Here is a 22,438-nt window from a genome sequence, read left to right as displayed (position 1 = left end):
ATCAACCTGTCTCCGGAGAGGAGAATAGTCCGGATGACGATGTACATATCATCCCGGAAAGGAACTTGGAACAAGAGAACCTCCACAGAAGGCTTATTGCCACCGCGAGGAGTCTCAAGAAGCAGAAACAAAGGCTTAAGGCCGCACAAAATACACTCATCAGTAGATGGAACAAAGTGCTGGACACTGCTGAAAAGTACGGTGGCAGTCGCCACACAAAGAGTTACCCAAAGCGCAAGCTACTGCCTGAATTCGATGACGAGGCCTTAGAACCTACACAGCCGAAAAATAAAACGGCTGATCGATCGGATCGACCACCTCGTGGCCGCGATAGGGCGGCTAACGAGGCCTCACATAAGTCAGCACACGATTTACGTGAGGACTTGCATCAAAAAGACGACATTACCAGATCCATCTACGGATCTAGGAAGCGTGCTCCAGCGCAGAATCAATACCGAACACTACAACCGTCAGAACGCCACGATACATCCAAATACAGGGGTGCCACACACCCCATATGCTTCACCGATGAGGTACTGGATCATGAATTCCCAGAGGGATTCAAACCCGTGAACATAGAGGCATATGACGGAACGACTGACCCTAGGGTCTGGATTGAGGACTTCATCCTCCATATCCATATGGCTTGCGGAGACGATCTCCACGCCATCAAATACTAGCCCCTCAAGTTGAAAGGACCAGCTCGGCACTGGCTGAAGAGCCTCCCCAAAAATTCCATTGGAAGTTGGGAGGAGCTTGAGGATGCTTTTAGGGCTAACTTTCAAGGGACCTATGTCCGACCTCCGGACGCAAACGATTTAAGTCATATAATTCAACATCCCGGAGAGTCAGCCCGAAAGCTTTGTAATAGATTTCTCACTAAGAAGAATCACATCGTCGATTGCCCGGACGCCGAAGCCTTAGCAGCTTTCAAACACAGTGTCCGAGACGAATGGCTCGCCAGACACCTCGGCCAAGAAAAGCGACAATGGCAACCCTAACAAGCCTCATGGCCCGCTTTTGCACGGGCGAAGATAGCTGGCTGGCCCGTAGTAGCACCAGCAAACAAGACACATCTGAAGTCAGGGATGGCAATGGAAAACCACGACGCAGAAGCAAGCGTCGAAAAAACGAAGACAGCCCAGACAACACGGCGGTAAACACCGGATTTTGGGGCTCTCGACCCGGTCAGCGGAAAAAGCCTTTCAAAGGCAGCAGAGATGGACCGTCCAGCCTAAACAAGATTCTAGACAAATTATGTCAGATTCATAGCACCTCCGATAAACCTGCAAATCACACCCACAGAGAATGCTGGGTCTTCAAGCAGGCTGGTAAGTTAAACGCCGAACACAAGGGGACGGAAACACCAAGTGAAGACGAGGATGAGCCTCGCCAGCAAAGCACTGGGGGACAGAAAAAGTTCCCACCAGAGGTCAAAACAGTGAACGTGATTCACGTAACAAAAAGAAGGAGCAAACATGCACTCCAAGACATATGCGCCGTAGAGCCCGTCACCCCTAAGTTCAACCCTTGGTCGGCCTGCCCGATCACTTTTGATCGTAGGGATGACCTGACAAGTATCCGGCACAGAGGATTGGCTGCCTTGGTGCTAGACCCAATTATCGACGGATACCATCTCACCCAAGTCCTCATGGACGGCGGCAAGAGTCTTAATCCGATATATCAGGACACAGTCCGCAAAATGGGGATAGACCCGACGAGAATCAGCCAAAGCAATACTACCTTTAAAGGAGTAATGCCAGGCCCAGAGGCCCGCTGTACGGGTTCTCTAGTACTAGATGTTGTATTCGGTTCTACCGACAACTTCCAAAGTGAAAAGTTAACCTTCGAAATCACTCCATTCCGAAGCGGCTATCAAGCACTACTCGGAAGAGCAGCTTTCGCTCGTTTTAATGCAGTCCCGCATTACGCCTCTCTTAACCTTAAGATGCCTGGTCCACGTGGCATCATCACACTTAGCGAAAATGTTGAGCGTTCCTTACGCGCGGAAGAAGGTGTGGCGGCTTTAGCAGCCGAACACTAAAATGGCCTCTCCAACCAAAATAAATGATCGGTCATCAAGACCGCGGACACGGCTAGACGAGTCCGGCGCATCACTAGCTGTAACAGCTTAGATAAACCTGAGATTGGTTTGACGGATATACCCCCATAGGCGGTACCAGGGGCTTCCCGCATGTAAAAAGTACTACAGTTCGGCTCGACCTCACTCATCTTGAATTTTAATGGTTTATTGAGAATAACCAATTTTCTGCACGACAACTTTCAACTAATGTCTTCTCTTTTACAGATGATAATCGTGCTACACCCTTCCAGGATACGGCACAACGGAGACACAGGCGCAGACGTGCAGCAGGGCCCCGCTCAGAGGTTTCTTTTTAGATTAAGACCCTGTGTAAACCTTTTTTACTGTCTCTTGTTGCTTCACATCCTCCGGATACTCGGTACAACCGAGAGGGATGCTGACGTTATTGGCATTTCGCCATGTCAGAATAATGCACGTACCTAGACACTAGGGGTTCATTGTCAAGGGCGTTACACAGCCCGGTATATGTTGTAAAGACCGAATACCTTAGGGAGTGCTCGGCGTCGCGAGTTTGGCCTTATATGCATCAGCTCCGAATCATGTCTTTTGTCAAATGTTGGGTTTGTCCGGCTGCGCGTTTTGCTACCTTACATTCCGCTCTATCGGCTAAGGTGGCACCGGGAGAACTACTGCGATTGTGCCCTGGTTCATCCGGATGAGCACCTCCGTAGAGAAAGCCAAAAACTGACTGTCATGATAAAGCGCGAGACTGGTCAACCACTCGATGACTTAGCAGAAACTTCGGGATTCCTCCGCATTAACGAAGGGCCGGTTTTCCCGGTCATGTACGTACGCGCCCCATATTCGGATGAGCGCGGAAGTACTAGGGGCTATATAGTAGCCCCACTGTCAGAGTCCTATGGTTAAGTGAAAGTGTTAAAGCAATATAGTCCGATTGCCTCGTTCGCCGCGCTATCACCTCCTTAATGGACCAAGACGTTGGATCAAGTGTGAACACACGCTTTTGCGAACACCCCCGCATTATGTGTGTGGGGTCTGAAGCCGACGACTGCAAACTTTCAGGTTATATACATATATACATAAACGGCCGCAAAGGAGGCACCATAATACTTTCAGGCAAAAGTATAAACACATCCTTTATATCAAATAGCATTGTTATTACAATCTAAATACATGTCACTTGAACATGACACTCTTCGAGCACTGAGCCTCTATTAAACGAGCACCTTCCAGGACTTCTTCAAAATAGTGCTCGGCAGAAACCTGGCCTATGGCCGGATTCTGGGTTGCAATCGCGGTGGCTTCCATCTCCGCCCAGTATGTCTTGACACGGGCAACAGCCATCCGCGCACCCTCTATGCATGCCGACCTCTTTACCGCGTCAATATGCGGCACAACACCAAGGAATTGTTGCACAAGACCAAAATAACTATTCGGCCTTTGTCCTTCCGGCCAGAGACGATCCACGACAGACATCATGGCAAGCCCGGACAACCTATGGAGCTCGGCCCACTCGGCCATTTGCTCATTTAACAGCAGCGGACGCGCCGGAGCATGGAACTAAGACCAGAACAACTTTTCCACTTCATGATCTTTTTTATCTTCAAAAAACTTGGTCGCATCAGCATCACTCACTGCCAAATCCAGGTACGCGTCCGCGGAACTCCATAATTGATCCAGAAGGGCATACTTAGGATCTCCGAACTTCGTCCGCAACAAAAAGGGCTTCCCAGCCATGATATTTCCGGCTTGACGTAGCTCCTCCTTCGCCGCTCTGATTTTAGAGCGGGTTTCCTTAGCTGCTACCATGGCTTTCCCCAGGTCCGCCGTCTTCGTTTGACTTTCCCTTTCGAGAAGCTCATAGCGGTCGGCGGCGTCTTTCAGCTCAACAACCATCTTGGCTATTTTCTCTTTGCTCTCGCAATGTGCAGCCTGTTCGGCTTTTAACTCTTCGACCGCCTTTAGGGCTGCCGCATCACTCCTCCTGGCTTGTTCCTTGGCTCGGGCAAGTTCCGCCAGAAGGGTCTCCACGGCGGCAGCTCCATCTGCGGACACAGCATATTATAGATACTAGCATTATGCTCCTCTTAATATATGTTGGCCATCGGAGAATACATGCCCTGTGCCTCGTCAAGCCGCCTGTTTACAAGCACGATGTCGGCATCTGCCGCATCAAGTTGCCGCTTCAGTTCGGCAAACTCACCAGTCCGGCTAGCCACCGGACCTTCAGCCACCTGCACATGAAGGTGGCATCATTATTACCTGGGACTATGATCCTTTGTTTGCCGCCTTTTTCGACAGCAACCAGAGTCTCAGGGGCTACTATCTACATAGGGCACACCTGGCGTGTGCGGTACCGTCAAAAATATACATATTACTTTGTGTACCTCAAAGCCTCTCAGCAGGCTCATAAAAGCTTCATGCAACCCACTTTCGGCGGATGAAATCTTCTCAACCACCGTACCCATTAACGTACGGTGTGCTTCTGAGATAGCCGCTTGCTCCAGAAGATTCCGCAGTGAGTCTAGTCGTGCGCCGGACAGCTCCGCACTCTTTTTGTTGCTCCCCTTAGGAGCCGAATACTCCGGACTCCGGGTGGCCGAAGGATCCCCTCCAGCCTTGGTGGATCAGGAGAAACCCTTCGTGATGACACCTCAAGGTCGCCCGCCTCATTAGGCGGGGAAGCATGGGGAGGTGTTTCGCTCTCCATCATCTCCGGAAGAAGATCCCCCGAAGACGAACTGTGTCGAGAAGGGCTACAATCCGAACTGCAGGACATGCGTCTCGGTTATTGTCCTCGGAAATAACGTAGGATATGTTTACTATAAAGTACTCTTGTCTACTTACAGCTCAGTGGGGGGCTGATCCCCTTGCGGGCACTATCGGTAAGGATACCCTCCGGGGTAGGACCCTCTGGCGAAGATTTCTTCCCTCGTTTGGAAATCATTGTTTCCAAGTCTTCAGAGGCGGTCCTCTTCCTTCCCTGGCGAGAGGGAATTTTAGATTCTTCTCCCCAGTTATCCTCCTTCGCGAAGGCACTATTTCCCTCGGTCTGGATGAATAATGAGTGAGGCCCGCTTTCGGCTTCTTTATTCCCCCATTTATCTTCCCCTGAGGGCGCTTGATAAGGAGCGAGCTCAAGCATTCTGGCCAGCACTGGATCTGCTGAGCCTTCGGGAAGGGGGGCCGAACACCTGATCATCTTCGCCTTTTTTACCCAGTCCTGGTCAAAGAGCGACTTCTCAGAACGATGTTGTGATAAATAGACAGCATGTCCGGCCGAAGAACTACTTACTAGGGTATCTGGACGATTGCAGCTCAGACCCGCATCCTCGGTGGTGTCCGGACACTTTATTTGTGATCCGAAGAACAATCTATACATCTCTTCGAGCGTCACGCCGAAGAGGTGCTGAATAGCTCGCGGTCCTTCCGGGTTGAACTCCCACATACGGAGAGGTCGACGTTTGCAAGGCAGGATTCGACGAACTAGCATGACTTGCATTACCGTGACCAGGCTGACATCTCTCTCGAGGAGATCTCGGATGCGACTCTGCAATATCGGCACATTATTTATTGGCCCCCAGTCCAGCCCCTTGTTGATCCATGACGCCAATTGTGGCAGGGGGCCCGAGCGGAAGGCAGGGGCAGCTACCCACTTAGTACCTCGGGGAGCTGTGATGTAAAACCACTCCCGTTGCCATAGGCATGACACCTCCGGGAAGGAACCCTTTGGCCATGGAACATCGACGCCTTTGCTTATTACGGCACCTCCGCATTCTGCGTGTCGCCCACTAATTATCTTCGGCTTCACATTAAAGGTCTTGAGCCATAAGCCGAAGTGTGGTGTGACGTGGAGGAAGGCCTCACACACGACGATGAACGACGAGATGTGAAGGATGGAATCCGGGGCCAGATCATGGAAATCAAGCCCGTAATAGAACATGAACCCTCTAACAAAGGGATCTAGACTAAGGCCTAGCCCTCGGAGGAAGTGGGAGACGAATACGACACTCTCGCCTGGTTCGGGAGTGGGGATGACCTGCCCTTGAGCAGGCAGCCTGTCGGCGTTTTGGGAACGGGGGTCCCCAGACTTGCCTGCCTGCGGCCCACGGCGTGGCTAAGCAAGTAGGCCGAACGGCCCATCTGCATCAACAAGGCATCCAAGACCCTCGCGAGGGTCCAAGCCTCGCGAGGCGGACGATGCAAGACCTCCTCTGGAGCGGCTGAGCCAAGCAGGCTCACGAGGAGCGGAGATATCAAGGCGGGGTAAACCTCACGAGGCTCTCGTGACGCGAGCCATGACGAACGGCACCAGGTGGGTGCCAGGCGGGCGCCAGCGCACGCAGTGTCCTTATTTCCTCTTTGGTGCCAAGGAGGCCAGCGCAGGCGAAGAGTACCGAGGCATCAGGCAAAGGTTGCTATAGTGGTGCAACGAGACCAAGACCAGGGAACGGCGAGACGGAGGTCGTCATGGAGCCCAAGGCGGCGTCACCACCAGAGCTTTTCGCAGGCGAAGACCGCTTTTGTCAGGATAGCTTGTACTAGTTGTCCCCCTTCAAATTCGCCCGCCGTTGTTCGCTCCCTTCCCGCTTGATATTTGGGAAGAGGACCAGGGCCTTTATAAGTAGAGCTGGCCATCCCAGTAGGGGCATCGAGCAATTCGCCCAGCTCTCATCCACACAAGTTAGCCAGGCACAAGAACACCTCAACCTCAGGAGGCTGTTCTTCCCTTATACTGTTCATCATCAGCCCAAGAGGCAATCCACCACCACCACACTGGAGTAGGGTATTACACCACAACGGTTGCCCGAACCAGTATAAACCTCGTGTCTTTCTGTGTTGCTAGTTCGTCGAGTTCGTCCGTGAGATCTTAGCGAGCTAGAGCGTAGATCGGTAGGCGGGAAAGACTTCGCGCGCACCCCAGTGTTCGAACCTAAGGGTTTGCCGGAACCCCACATCCGACATTTGGCGCACCAGGTAGGGGTGCGCCGGAGCTCCTCTCCACCAACCTGCACCCCGTGCCGCCGCGTTTTGCTCCCTTGGCAGGTGCCCCGCCACCCACCTCTGCGGCGGACACCAGCAGCAGGGAGTCTGGGTACCGAGCCCTGGCCCCCACCCTGCTGCGGGTGCAGTGGCCAACCAAGTTCAAGCCGGACATGCCGCCACGTTACGACGGCGCGGCAGACCCGGCGCTGTTCCTGCAGGCGTACGAGGAGGCCGTCCTCGAGGCTGGAGGCGACGACAAGATCATGGCCAACTGGTCCCCCATGGCCCTTGCCGGCGAGCCACGCGCCTGGCTGCTCAACCTCCCGGGATCCACGGTGGCATCCTGGGGGGAACTCCGCAACCGCTTCACCGCGCGCTACGCGGTGCCGGCGCACCACGCAGTCGCGGCACTGCTGGGTGGCTCTCAAGCACCGCCTTCAGATCGCCACGTCAAACCTTTCTTCCATGAGATTGGGGCGGCCTCCAAGCACCCGAAGGCTCCGCCGGGTTGGGCTGCGCCGGAGGCCGACCTCACCTTCGGCTCGGAAGACCACCCCGGCTCCACCGCCGGCTCCGGCATGCTCCCAATGCTCTGCACGCGCACCATCTGCAACATGGCCGTCACCAAGACCCTCATCGATGGCGGTGCCGGCCTAAACTTGCTCTCCGTAGAAGCCTTCAGCCTTCTCCACGTGCCGCTCGAGCGGCTCAACCTCAGCAAGCCTTTTTCGGGAGTGGGTGGTGGAGCGGCCCACTCTCTGGGGCAGGTCCGCCTCCCTGTCACCTTCGGCACACGCGACAACTACCGCACTGAGCTGGTGGACTTCGACATCGCCCGCATCGGTCTCCCGTACAATGCCATTCTCGGGTACCTGGCTCTCGCTCAGTTCATGGCGGCGACTCACCCGGCCTACAACCTCATGATGATGCCAGGGAGCAAGGGTGTCCTCACCATCAAGGGGGACACTAAGGAGACGTGACGGCGCTCAGCCTCGCCTTCAAGACCGCGGCAGCAGCACAGCCAGCCGGTGCCGGTACGCCCGAGGCCAAGGAGACCGCGCCCACCAAGAAGAAGCAGTTGTTCACCCAAGACAATGCAGAGACCAAGTAGGTGCCGGTCAACGAGGACGGGTCTTCAGGAGCCACCTTCACCATAGGAACCGGCCTTGACCCGGGACAAGAAGAAGCTTTGGTGAAGTTTTTGCGTGCGAACAAGGAGATATTCGCGTGGGAGCCCAATCAGCTGGTAGGGGTCCCGAGAGAGGTGATCCAGCATCATCTGAGGGTGTGCCCCAACGTACGCCCTGTGAAGCAGCGAGCAAGACGGCAGTCCGCTGAGAAGCAGGCCTTCATCGTCCAAGAGACACGCAAGCTGGAGGCGGCAGGTACCATTCGAGAAGTTCGATACCCTGAATGGCTGGCGAACCCCGTCGTAGTACCGAAGAAAGGCGGGAAGGAACGGTTGTGCGTCGACTTCACCAACCTTAACAAAGCTTGCCCCCAAGATCCATTCCCCCTTCCAGGAATCGATCAAATGGTCGACTCCACCGCGGAGTGCAACTTGCTATGTTTCCTGGACGCGTTCTCTGAATACCGCCAAATCAAGATGGCGGTGGAGGATGTGGAGAAGACAGCCTTCCTGACACCATGCGGGGTGTACTGCTACACCTGCATGCCCTTCGGGCTGCGCAACGCGGGCGCAACCTTTCAGCGGCTGATGCACATCGCTTTGGGGCGGTAGCTCGGCAGAAACACAGAGGCCTACGTTGATGACATAGTGGTCAAATCTCGCGAGGCGAGGACATTGATTCAAGACTTGGAGGAGACCTTCGTGAGCTTGCGCCAAGTGAACTTGAGGCTTAACCCGGAGAAGTGCGTGTTCGGTGTCCCCTCCGGCAAGCTGCTGGGATTCCTCGTGTCCCACAGGGGGATCGAGGCGAACCCTGAGAAGATCAAGGCCATCGAAGACATGAGCCCACCACAGACCCTCAAGGAGATGCAGAAGCTAGCAGGGCGGGTGACCGCGTTAGGGCGTTTCATCTCCAAGCTAGGCGAGCGCACCTTACCCTTCTTTAAGCTCATGAAGAAGAAGGGCTCGTTCGAGTGGACTCTTGAGGCCGACCGGGCCTTCCAAGACCTCAAGAAATACGTCACCAGCCCCCCAGTGATGGTGGCACCGTGGCCTCTGAAGCCTCTGGTACTCTACCTTGCCGCCACCCCATACTCCGCCAGCGCGGCGCTGGTGGCAGTTCGGGAGGAGCGCCAAGATAAGGGTGTGCCACGCCAAGCCAAAGCTGATGCAGCGCAGGGTCAGGAACGCGCTGCAAAGCCATCAACGGCGGAAGACCAAGCTCAACAGGGCAACGTCGCAGAAGCTCCTGAGGACGGTCAGATCTCAGGAAACCCACCACCTCAGGATATGCCACAATCTTCGCAGGACCCGGGCCTCGATGTGCCAGCGGTCGTCGAGCACCCGGTGTACTTCATGAGGACCATACTGCGGGACGCGAGGGCGCGCTACCCCATGCTGCAAAAGCTCTTGCTCGCACTCTTGGTGGCCTCGCGCAAGCTGCGGCACTACTTCCAGGGCCACCCCATCAAGGTAGTCTCAGCCTACTCATTGGAGAGGGTACTCAGGAGCCCTAACTCAGCCGGAAGGGTCGCTGAATGGAACATCGAGTTGCAAGCATTCCAGTTGGAGTTCAGCACTACCAGGGTCATCAAGGGAGCCGCGCTCGCCGATTTTGTGGCAGAATGGGCAGATGCCCCAGCTCTTGAGGAAGGAGAAGACCGGTCCACCTCCCCAGGAAGCGAGGCACCGGAGGGCTGGGTCATGTATTTCGATGGTGCCTTCGCGCACCAGGGCGTGGGGGCTGGAGCAGTGCTCATCTCGCCCATTCAGGACAAGCTCTACTACGCCGTGCAACTCTGCTTCCAGCATGGCGAGAAGGTCTCCAACAATATCGCAGAATACGAAGGCCTCATAGTTGGCCTGAAGGCTGTGGCGGCTCTAGGGGTGAAGTGCCTCACCGTCAAAGGTGACTCGCAGCTCCTCGTCAACTTCTCCAACAAGGTGTACGAGCCGAAGGACGAGCACATGGAGGCCTACCTTGCAGAGGTGCGCGAGATGGAAAAGCAGTTCTCGGGCCTGGAGCTGCAGCACATGCCCCGGGGAACCAACAAGGAAGCCGACGACATGGCTAGGAGAGCATCCAAGCGGCAACCGCAAGAGCCTGGCGTCTTCGAAGAGAGGCTCTTCAAGCTGTGATGCCCCCGATTCGACCGACACTAATCATACACGCAAATGTGTACGATCAAGATCAGGGACTCACGGGAAGATATCACAATACAACTCTAGACACAAATCAAAATAATACAAGCTTCATATTACAAGCCAGGGGCCTCGAGGGCTCGAATACAAGCTCGATACACAAGAGTCAGCGGAAGCAACAATATTTGAGTACACACATAAGTTAGACAAGGATTCCTTAAAAGGCTAGCACAAACATCAACGATCGAAGAGGCAAGGCCTCCTGCCTGGGACCTCCTAACTACTCCTGGTCGTCGTCGGTCTCCACGTAGTAGTATCCGTCAGCGGTGGCTTCTGGCTTAAGGGGTCCACCATCTGGTTGCATCAACCGGAAAGAAGGAAGGGGGAAAAGGGGTAGCAAAGCAACCGTGAGTACTCATCCAAAGTACCCGCAAGCATCAGATCTATGCTAAGTATGCATTGGTATCAAATGGAAGGGCTGTATCTGTGGACTGAACTGCAGAATGCCAGAATAGAGGGGAAGGCCTAGCCTATCGAAGACTAGCATCTTCAAGCAGCTCCAAGCATTTGGCAGCATGTAGAAGAGTAAAGAATAGCAGTTTATATTTAACAAACATGTTGTAGTATCAACGCCCAGACATCCTTCCTCGACTCCCTACGAGAAAGAAATCCCGGGGCCACATATCCATCACATATCAAGTATCCATTTCTAGTTGTATAAGATCAGGATACAGGTCTGAACATCCATTACCGTGGACACGGTGTTCGAATATATATCTTCCCTGCAGGGGTGCACCACGTTACCCAACATGCTCGATCACTCTGGCCAGACACACCTTTCTGGGGTCAATGCCCGGTCTCGGAAGATCAACACGTCGCAACCCTACCTAGGCTCAGCAGAGAGGTCCCCGCCGGTCTACGTCCTAAGCACTCCAGGGTCTGGGCCCATCGCCCGTTGCACTCCGGGTCGTTGTGTGCAGGGTGGATACCAGCACCACCCATGTAGTGGATCGCACGATCCGACCGTGCCACAATGCTGAACTGGACATCTGACAAAGCTTCGGCTGATACCACGACGTCGAGGGCCATATCTATTCTCGCGTGGTGGTTAGTGAGTAATCATGATGACATGGCCACCATTAAGGGGAGATTACTGTACTCATCCAAAGTACTCGCAAGCATCAGATCTATGCTAAGTATGCATTGGTATCAAATGGAAGGGCTATATCTGTGGATTGAACTATAGAGGGGAAGGCCTAGCCTATCGAAGACTTGCATCTTCAAGCAGCTCCAAGCATCTTGCAACATGTAGAAGAGTAAAGAATAGCAGTTTATATTAACAAACATGTTGTAGTATCAACGCCCAGAGGTCCTTCCTCGCCTCCCTACGAGAAAGCAATCTCGGGGCCACATATCCATCACATATCAAGTATCCATTTCTAGTTGTATAAGATCAGGATACAAGTCTGAACGTCCATTACCGTGGACACGGTATTCGAATATATATATCTTCCCTGCAGGGGTGCACCACGTTACCCAACACGCTCGATCACTCTGGCCGGACACACCTTTCTGTGGTCAATGCCCGGCCTTGGAAGATCAACACGTCGTAGCCCTACCTAGGTTCAGCAGAGAGGTCCCCACCTTCTACATCCTAAGCACTCCGGGGTTTGGGCCCATCGCCCGTTGCACTCCGGGTCGTTGTGTGCAGGGTGGATACCAGCACCACCCGTGTAGTGGATGGCATGATCCGACCGTGCCACAATGCTGAACTGGACATCTGACAAAGCTTCGGCTGATACCACGACGTCGAGGCCCATATCTATTCTCGCGTGGTGGTTAGTGCGTAAAGGCCAACTAGGAACAAATACCCGAACCTGTTAGTGCATTGGGGGCTCGCGGAGACGAGCAGAGACTCACGATAATGTGACCCCGTCGCCCCGTCTCGAGGAAATACGACAAGGGCAAGCCCAGCCCACTTGAGGGCTGCCTGACTTCCCGGCCGTGCGTTGTAACCATCTTGCGGGTGCTCTCCGGGCCCGCCCGACTTTCCCAAAGGTGTCAAGTAATGTAAAGGTAACCGTGTGTCCAAACATTAAGGGGAAAACCCGAGGAATCACCCCCAGATGATTCCACTCAATGTAATCATCAAGGTGAACGTAAGAGGGACCACCCTCGAGGTTCACACTTGAGGTGTTGAACGACAGAGCCGTATAGGGAATGGTGAAAGAGGAAATGACCCTCGATGACCACGACTGAATAGCTACACTACAGAATTAACATCAGGAGTGCGTTATGAGGGATCACCCTCGGCACTCGATAGTAGCTCTATAGAGTCGAGCAACAAAAGGGGCGTGATGTGATGTGAGGTGTCGGGCTCTGTTCTTCGATCACGTAGATCGAGTCGTCGATGATGAAGTAGGGGCAACAAGGACAAGTGGGGGTCACTGATGAATCACTAACCAACCTATACGAAGCAGTTTAGGATAAGCAGGTAAGGTACAACAACAGCTACAAAAGCAGGCTATGCATCAGAATAGGAGCAATCAAATAACAGTACAAAATCTAATACAAGCATGAGAGAGTGGAATGGGTGATATAGGGATGATCAAAGGGGGGGCTTGCCTGGTTGCTCAGACAAGAAGAAGGGGTCGTCGTCGACGTAGTCGATCACAGCGGCATCAGCGACAATCTCGGGGTCTACCGGAGAGAAGAGGGGGAAGAAACAGTAAATACAAGCATACAGTTGCAGCACTAAGCATGACATGACGATACGCGGTGTTAGGCGTGTTCTAACGCGGTGCTACACGATACCGGCAAAGGGGAGAGCATCCGGGAATGTTTCCCCAAAGTTTGGCATTTTCAGACAAACGAACCGATGGGGGACGGTTGCAGGTTTCCTATGCTAAGGGCGTGCGGCAGACGGACGGACTGTGTATTCGGATTTGTCTCGTTGTTCTAAGCAACTTTGATGTGGAAAGTTTTTCGATTCGAGCTACGGTTTAATTTCTATGATTTTCCAAAGTTTTAAGCATTTTCTACATTCCTTTTATTTATCTAATTCGTTTAATTACTAAATAGGCAGAATCCTTTTTACACCTACTAGGGGGCTAGCCATGTGTATGACAGTGGGGCCAGGGTCAAAGTCAATAGTTGACCAATCAGGGTTGACAAGTCAACAGGGTCAAAGTGGGGCTCATTTGTCATTTGCCCATGTGCAAAAAGAGAATTAACTAAACTAATTTAAAACAGAGGGCCACGGGTCATAAGCTATTAGGCTAATCAGCACTAAACTGATACTATCTAAATAGCAGAATTAATCCTAGAACTAATCTAGACCTAAACTAGTTTGGGCCGGCACCACACCCACTCACACACACATGCACTCACACAGCACATTCACACACACCACGCTGCATACACACACAGCACACTCACACACACCACGGCCATGGCCAGTAGCAGCCGCAGCCGGAGGTAGCAGGCTGCAGTAGCAGCAGCAACCAAGCAGCAGCATAAGCACGGAGCAGCAGCGGCGGCAACTAGCAGATACAGCAGCAATAAGCAGCAGTAGCAACAGCATAGCGGCAGTTCAAAGCAGTAGCAGCGGAAGAGCATCAGCGGCAGCCAACGCAAGAGAGCAATAGCAAGCGGGGGCATCACGGCTAGGCACGCGTGCGCGCTGAGTGGAGCCGAAGCACGGGTCACGCAGGAGCAGGGGTGGTCAGGGGGCACACGGGCGCGTGGAGCCGAGCTCCCTTCCATGGCGGGGAATGCAAGGGACGGCCAAACAGCGCCGAATTTGAGGGTAAAAAAATAGGGGGAACGGATGCGGGAGCTCACACCAAAGATCGTGGAGGGGTCGGGTTGGCCGGAGCTTGTCGACGATGGGCAAACCGAGCGGCGGATGGCGGCGGATCGACGGTGAGGCAGAGGCGGACGCCAGCGGAGGGGATTGGCGAGGGCGGCGTCGATGTGGCGTCCCGGCTTGTGCTAGTTGGCGAAGAAGAAGCGGAGGAGCGTCCCGGAGCTCCTGGTCAGGGCGGAGTGTCGAGGGGAGGTCGATGGCCGCGGTGGCGCGTGGTGGACGGCGGAGGGCGCGTCGGCCCTTCCTCCAGAACGACAGAGAGGGAGAGGTGGAGATGGGGGGAAGAGGGGGAGATGGATGTGGGCGGTCACGGATTCCTCCAGGGGGTGACGGAACCTTTCTTATCCATCCACGGGGCCGCGGGATCGCCGACACGGCGACATCGACAGCCATGGTGGCCTGGATGGCCGCCACGCCTTCCTCTGCCTCTCCTGCCGAGAGGTCGAAGAAAAGGCCGTGGTGCTGGGCTGGGCTGCACTGTGGCCACGATTGGGCCTAGTGCACAGTAGTGTATTTTGTTTCATTACTTTCCTTTCTGTTTATTGCTATAGCTCTTGTTTTATTTATTGTCAGCAACAAATGATTTTTGTTCTACATGGTACTCCACACATAACTCAAGTACAATATTTTGGTGCTACACACGAAGTTTCATTTTATTTGGGAAAGTTTAAACAATTGTTTAAATTGGAAAGACCATTTTATTTGTTGTTGGCCCGCGTCATAAATTCCTAGGAATTAATTGGTGTGTCAAATAATGTTGGATTCAACATGATCATGATCATCGGAAATTTATAGGATAAGGTGAACATTTTAGTTTTACTACCCAAAGAAATAATTTATTTGACTTATTTTAAATTTAAAAAGGCTTTATTTTTGGACAAGTGGCAAGCTACATAGTAATAATGATGACATGGCCACCATTAAGGGGAGATTACTGTAGCATTATTCTCGGGGTGTTACACAAGCCATCAGCTACGCCACCTCTTTCACGCACGACTCGGCCTCGGGAGGAGCCCCCACAGCCCCCGGCCACGGGAGCCCCAGCCTGTGGCCCGACCTCAGGAGCTCGGCTGCTCTTAGCGCTCGAGCCCCAGGAGGAGTGCTGGACTAAGGAATTCAAAGAGTTCCTGATGCACGGGACGGTGCCGGAGAAGGAAGAGGACACGGAGCGCGTGGCCCAGCAAGCCACGGCATACTGCATTCAAGACGGCGAGTTATACAGGAAATGACCGAACGACGTCACGCTGCGCTGCATCTCCAGCGATCAAGGCAGGGAGCTGCTGATTGACATACACGGCGGGGACTGCGGGCATCACTCGTCGTCACGGACCCTCATCGGCAAGGTGTTCCACACTGGATTCTACTGGCCTACATCGCTCAACGACGCAGCCGAGCTGGTGAAGTCCTGTGAAGCTTACCAATTCCACGCCAAGCAGATCCATCAGCCTGCTCAGGGCCTCCAAACCATCCCGCTCACGTGTCTAGGGGCTGGACATCTTAGGCCCGTTCCCTCGAGCGCCAGGGGGCTACCGCTATGTCTACGTCGCCATCGACAAGTTTACCAAGTGGGCGGAAGTGGAAGCCGTCCGCACCATTCCAGCCGGCTCTGCTGTCAAGTTCATCAAGGGCCTCGTGAGCCGCTTCGGGGTCCCCAACCGCATCATCACAGATAACGGTTCGCAGTTTACTAGCAACCTCTTCAAAACCTACTCTGCTAACCTTGGAACGTAGATCTGCTATGCTTCGGTGGACCACCCCAGGAGTAACGGTTAGGCCGAACGCGCTAACGCGGAGGTCCTGAGGGGCCTCAAGACCAGGACCTTCAAGAAGAAGCTGGAGGCCTGCGGCAGGGGCTGGCACGACGAGCTCCAGTCCGTGTTGTGGTCCATCCGAACCACCGCCACCAAGCCAACGGGCGAGACTCCATTCTTCCTCGTCTATGGAGCTGAAGCAATCCTTCCTCACGAGGTCAAGCATCGCTCCGCATGGGTCCTAGCGTTCAACGAAACGCAGCAGGACGCCATGCGGGGGATTGATCTCGTGCTGGGGGAGGAACGCCGCCGCGAAGCGGCATTGAGGGCGGCAAGGTACCAACAAGCGCTGCGGCGGTACCACTGCCGCAACATCCGCTCCAGGACGCTCGAGGTGGGCGACCTCGTCCTGAGGCGGGCCCTCTCCAGAGAAGGGCTGCACAAGCTTTCGCCCATGTGGGAGGGCCCGTTCAGGGTCGTTCATGTCTCCAGGCCGGGTGCAGCGCGCCTGGAGACGCAGGACGGGATACCCATCCAGAACGCCAGGAACATCCAGCACCTCCGGAAGTTCTATCCATGAAGCAAGGCCCAGAGCCTGAGAAGCAAGGCCCAGAGCCTGAGAAGAAAGGCCCAGAGCCTGTGAAGAAGGCCCGGTGCCTATGAAGAATCGCCGCCCGTGACACTCTCACGTAATAATGAGTGGGGCTGTACACGCCCCGGAGTGTCAGGAGCGCCAGCCTCAGGCCCTGGGGCTCCCTCCCACGCCTAGTGGACATCACTTAGCTCCGCGCTGGTGAGAAGACTTGAAGACTAGATTAGGTGCCGGACGCGGCTATTCATCTGCTTTCCATAGCTGGCTCGCTTTTCCTTAATAAAAGTTTGCCTTTGGCGTTCCTTGCTGATTTGGTTCCCTCGCCTCTCACTGCATTTTTTCCGGCTCGAGTTTGCTCGTGTTCTCTCTCTCGCCTACCTCACGAGGGGGCTAGGCAGGTGCCCTCGCGAGCATTTTTCTTCTCTCTGCCTTCTCGTGAGCCACCCTCGTTCGAGCCTGGAAGCTGGCACATCTCTCCTAATCTGTGCCCCTCGGGTACCGCGATACAAAGCACCAAGTCAAGGCTGGGGTGGACAGCAAATCCTCTAGCGCACCCCCTAACGAATTATTTTTGCAGTTTCTGAGCAAACGCAGACACCTCGTGAGGGAAAGGGCATCCCAAACGCACCAGGTTAAGTCATCTTTGCGCAAAATAACAACACGACATGGGAATAACACGCACAGTGCATTAACCAATGAACCACAGTTCGATACACGCCCCTCTGGGCCCATACTGGTTTCGTTTTCTGATGCAGGGAAAAAGGAAAAAGCTAAACAAAGCAGCGTTGCAGCAATCCGTGGACGCAGGCCCTTAGCGACGCCCCGAGCCTAGCCAGACCCCTACTCGCGCTTCACGGAGGCGCGGCGACGGGATGACCCGCTGCCTCCTTCGAAGCAGGCGCGGTGGCGCGGCGGCTGGTCGTAGCCACCACTGCTGGAGCTGTCACCGGAGGAAGAGCCACCGTAGCTAGAAGAGATGCGGTCGCCGCCGAGGGCAGGCTCGCCCTCATCCTCGTCGCGACCGTCACCAAGGCCGAGCACCTCCTCACCGTCGTTCGCCTCTGGGCAGCACCTGGCGCGGCGACCATCTTCCCCAGACACCCTCACATAGAGGATCGATCCACCATCGTACCTAAAGTGGAGGGTGCACCGCCTGCCCAGGCCGCGCGCCCGGGCGAATGTCTGCCAGCCGCGGGCCAGGGCTATGTTGCCCGCGGCGCAAGTCTCGACCGCAACCCAAGAGGCCTTGCTGCAGCAGCCGTCCGCCTGCAGCCAGAGTCCGCCTGGACCAGAGGCCGGCAGTTCGCCGGCGAAGAAGCGCAGAAGTTGGAGCCAGTTGCCGTCCGGGTTCCCCGACCAGCCGACAAACTCCAGCGACACCTCCGCCGTGTGGAAGCGCGGACGAGGAGGCCGCGCCACCATAGCACGCCTCCCCTCATCAACCGGACCGCCACGGCTGGGATGACCCACTCCACGTGCCGTGGCGCCGTCTCGGCAACGGGCCACGGCGGGGGTCGCAGCATGCTTGCGCGGGCGGCCACGGCCGCGCCTGGGCACCTGGGAGCCGTGTCCCTCGCGAGGGGCCTTCCCCTTCTCGACGACGGAGAACTTCCTTCGTGGTGCCATGGGTGCCACTGCAAGTGATGGAGCGAGGAGGAAGGAGCAAGCAAGCAAGCAAGGAAGAGATGGGCAATGGGGGCTCCGCCCCCCTCCCCATTTATAGCAAGAGAAGGCCAACCGGCGTCTCCCACGATCGCAGGTAATGATGGTTTTCCTTGCATGTCGCAGGGACTTGTCTAGTCGTGTAGTTGCCGAGGCAACATGGGGAAGCGGAGACGCCCACGCCCAATCAACCGCCACGCGTAAACCGAGGCCGCAGGCTTTTGGGGCCCGCGGTGCTCCGAACTTGACCCTTGGCTTCGCCACAAAGCCAAGCCCGAGCGCACCTTGGGCCCGGGGGCTACTGTCGGCGTTCTGGGAACGGGGGTCCACAGACTTGCTTGCCTGCGGCCCACGGCGTGGCTAAGCAAGTAGGCCGAACGGCCCATCTTCATCAACAAGGCATCCAAGACCCTCGTGAGGGTCCAAGCCTCGCGAGGCGGACGACGCAAGACCTCCTCTGGAGCGGCTGAGCCAAGCAGGCTCACAAGGAGCGGAGATATCAAGGCAGGGCAAACCTCACGAGGCTCTCGTGACGTGAGCCATGACGAACGGCACCAGGCGGGCGCCAGCGCTCATAGTGTCCTTATTTCCTCGTTGGTGCTAAGGAGGCCAGCGCAGGCGAAGAGTACCGAGGCATCAGGCAAAGGTGGCTATATTAGTGCAACGAGACCAAGACCAGGGAATGGCGAGACGGAGGTCATCGTGAAGCTCAAGGCGGCGTCACCACCAGAGCTTTTCGCAGGCGAAGACCGCTTTTGTCAGGATAGCTGGTACTAGCTGTCCCCCTTCAAATTCGCCCGCCGTTGCTGGCTCCCTTCCCGCTCGATATTTGGGAAGAGGACCAGGGCCTATATAACTAGAGCTGGCCATCCCAGTAGGGGCATTGAGAAATTCGCCCAGCTCTCACCCACACAAGTTAGCCAGGCACAAGAACACCTCAACCTCAGGAGGCTGTTCTTCCCTTGTACTGTTCATCATCAGCCCAAGAGGCAATCCACCACCACCACACTGGAGTAGGTTATTACACCACAACAGTGGCCCGAACCAGTATAAACCTCGTGTCTTTCTGTGTTGCGAGTTCATCGAGTTCGTCCATGAGATCTTAGCGAGCTAGAGCGTAGATCGGTAGGAGGGAAAGACTTCGCGTGCACCCCAGTGTACGAACCTAAGGGTTTGCTAGAACCCCACATCCGACACAGCCTATGCGAGATTTCGGTGGTCAGATACCTGGCTTCTCTTAGCTTCTTGATGTCCTCCTCTGTGACAGAAGAGGGCATCCACCGACCTTGAAGGTTGGATCCGGACATGATTGAAGGTCCGAAACGCCTAGCCTGAGCCTTGGGTGTTGGAACTCGGGGCGGGGGAAGGATTCGATTGAGCGCGAGAAGAAAAGGACAGGCCTTGCCCTCTTTATAAAGAGGGTGAATATCAAGCATCCTCCACGTGGCCGTTTGGAACTTGCCTAAAATCGAGGAGTCATACCAACAAGCATGATTGGGTTACCCATACCCATATTGATGAGAATCCCGTGATAAGGGGAACACGATCTCTGCTTCGACAAGACGTGCCAAAAGAAACTGCCTTGCAAAACGTGTAGTGGCAGGCTGGGAGAAACACTTCGAATAATGACCAGGCCATGATGTGATGTCACCTTATGAAAAGTTATCAGCATATTAGATTTGTGGAAATATTATTCTCTCTAAGGTGGTAAGTGGAGTTTGTTTTGCAGAGCCGGACACTATCCTTGTGTTCAAAATCTTTCATGGAGTATTCGGAGGAGGAACCCGCCTTGCAATGCCGAAGACAATCTACGCGTCGAACTCATCGTCATTGAAGCCTGGTTCAGGGGCTACTGAGGGAGTCCTGGATTAGGGGGTCCTCGGACAGCCGGACTGTTGGACTATGAAGATACAAGATTGAAGACTTCGTCCCTTGTCCGGATGGGACTTACCTTGGCGTGGAAGGCAAGCTTGGCAATACGGATATGTAGATTTCCTCCCTTGTAACTGACTCTGTGTAACCCTAGCCCCCTGCGGTGTCTATATAAACCGGAGGGTTTAGTACGTAGGACAACAACAACCATACCATAGGCTAGCTTCTAGGGTTTAGCCTCTACAATCTCGTGGTAGATCAACTCTTGTAATACTCATATCATCAAGATCAATCAAGCAGGAAGTAGGGTATTACCTCCATCGAGAGGGCCCGAACCTGGGTAAACATCGTGTCCCCCGCCTCCTATTACCATCCGCCTTAGACACACAGTTCGGGACCCCCTACCCGAGATCCGCCGGTTTTGACACCGACAGGCTCCTGTCGGTGTACAAAAAGAGGGGCACGCTTTTGTACCCCTTTACCTCTCCACGAGCAGTCGGAGCCGCGCCCACGGTCACACCAAGCAGAACAGCGGAGGTGAGCCAAGGTAAGACCGAAGCCCAAGATAATCAGAGCAATGCTAAGGACGAGACCACAAGGAGCAGAGGGACAAAGCAGGCTCCCCCGGCAAGACCCTTGCCGGGGCAGCTCGCCCCACACCAACAGAGCGAGCCACCCTTGATCCCACGGTCCCCAACACCATCATCCACGTGGGGCCGGGGCTCGGGAAGGCACCTCTGTGGTGGCATGCAGATCTTTGTGAAGACATATTCAATATCAGATGAGGATTAGAAGACGATGATCCTCGGCAAGATCCTTGCCGAGGAAGGCCACCAGACCCCCGGCAAGGCCCTTGCCGGGGACGACAGCACGCCACGGCAAGGCCCTTGTCGGGCCACCCGGCAAGGCCCTCACCAAGGACGCCAGCAGGGCCACCGCCAGGCCCACGCCAACCAAGCTTCCACCGCCATTCACATGCAGCTGCCAGCCTAACCAGCTGGGCGGGCACCTACGTGGCAACATGCAGCCGCCAGGCCAACTCACCGAGTGCATGCATGGCGGCATGCAGATCTTCGTGAAGGCTCCACCACCGCGCCACCTCAGCTGCCTACCTGCCTACATGGCGCCGCACGCATCGCTGGCCAAGGCGTGTGTCGAAGCAAGGAGGAGCGACGAGAGACGGGCCTCTCCCCCGTTCCCGATAAAGCAGGGGGACACCTAAGCTACGCATTAAATGCGTCTTGTCCTATAATACGAGTGATAAGCTTAGGGCACTGTGCGCCTTTCCACCTCCTGTGTGCCACTGTGGCAGCCCCTTTCGACTATAAAAGGAGGCCCATGGCATACTGGAGAAGGATTCGGCTCTTTGGAACCACGCACTCACCACAGCTAGTTCGAGAGCTCAAAAACTCTCTGAAATACACCCACCAAAGCAGGACTAGGGTTTTACGCATCCTCGCGGCCCGAACCTGGGTAAACGCTCCTTGTGCTGGCTACTGATCCTGCTCTTCTTGCAACCCTGCGCCACGGCAACCGTAGTAGGGATTCTTGTGATCCCATAGGTGTCGTTTCCCCGGACACGTAAGTGGAAGTGTTTATTAACGCGGTTGATGTAGTCGAACTTCTTCGCGATCCAACCGATCAAGTACCGAACGTACGACACCTCCGCGTTCAGCACACTTTCAGCTCGGTGACGTCCACGCTCTCTTGATCCAGCAATACGAGTGAAGTAGTAGATGAGTTCCGGCAGCAAGACAGTGTGGTGATGGTGGTGGTGATGCTTTCTCCGCAGGGCATCACCTAAGCGCTCTGAAAATATGACCGACGAACAAAACAGTGTAGAGGGGCGTCGCACATGGCTAAGAGATTGTCGTGGGCTATGTGTGGCACCCCCTCCCAGTGATACATTGGTGGGGGAGAGGGGAGGCAGCCAAGAGGCGCCCCAAGGGAGGCTGAATCCCCCTTGGGCTCCTGCCCTTGGCCGCCCCCCTTCCTTATCTAGCTCACAGGAGGAAGGCAGGGGGAGGTGCCCCCTGTCGGTGTCAAAACCGGCGGATCTCGGGTAGGGGGTCCTGTCGTGGAATTGTCACGGCAGATGTCCTCGTGCTAGGACTTAGTCGTGGAGCCATCGCAGCTAGGAAGCTTAAAGGGGTTAAACGGGACAAGGAACACGAGGGTTATACTGGTTCGGCCCCTTACGGTGAAGGTAAAATCCTACGTCTAGTTGAGGTGGTATTGATTAGGGTTTCGATGACCAGGGAGCTTGATTGCTATGCCTGGCTCTCGATGATCTCTTACTTGTCCCTAAATCGCCGTCGGGTCGTCCCTTTATATAGAGAGGTTGACGCCCCGCGGCCCTCAGAGTCCCGGC

The 22,438-nt window shown here is 55.0% G+C and overlaps 1 long non-coding RNA gene across 1 annotated transcript; it reads right to left on the bottom strand.

Moving 5' to 3' along the window:
• Positions 1-10,390: 10,390 nt before the first annotated feature.
• On the bottom strand, positions 10,391-14,614 carry LOC120962970 (uncharacterized). The gene is made up of 3 exons (XR_012181959.1): positions 14,166-14,614; positions 12,948-13,022; positions 10,391-10,676 (listed from the first exon to the last, which is right to left on the bottom strand). It is a non-coding gene; the product is annotated as an uncharacterized lncRNA (long non-coding RNA).
• Positions 14,615-22,438: the final 7,824 nt, after the last annotated feature.

This window comes from Aegilops tauschii, chromosome 4, assembly GCF_002575655.3.
Source record: "Aegilops tauschii subsp. strangulata cultivar AL8/78 chromosome 4, Aet v6.0, whole genome shotgun sequence".
NCBI lineage: Eukaryota > Viridiplantae > Streptophyta > Magnoliopsida > Poales > Poaceae > Aegilops > Aegilops tauschii.
This window is presented reverse-complemented; position numbering and strand designations above follow the sequence as displayed.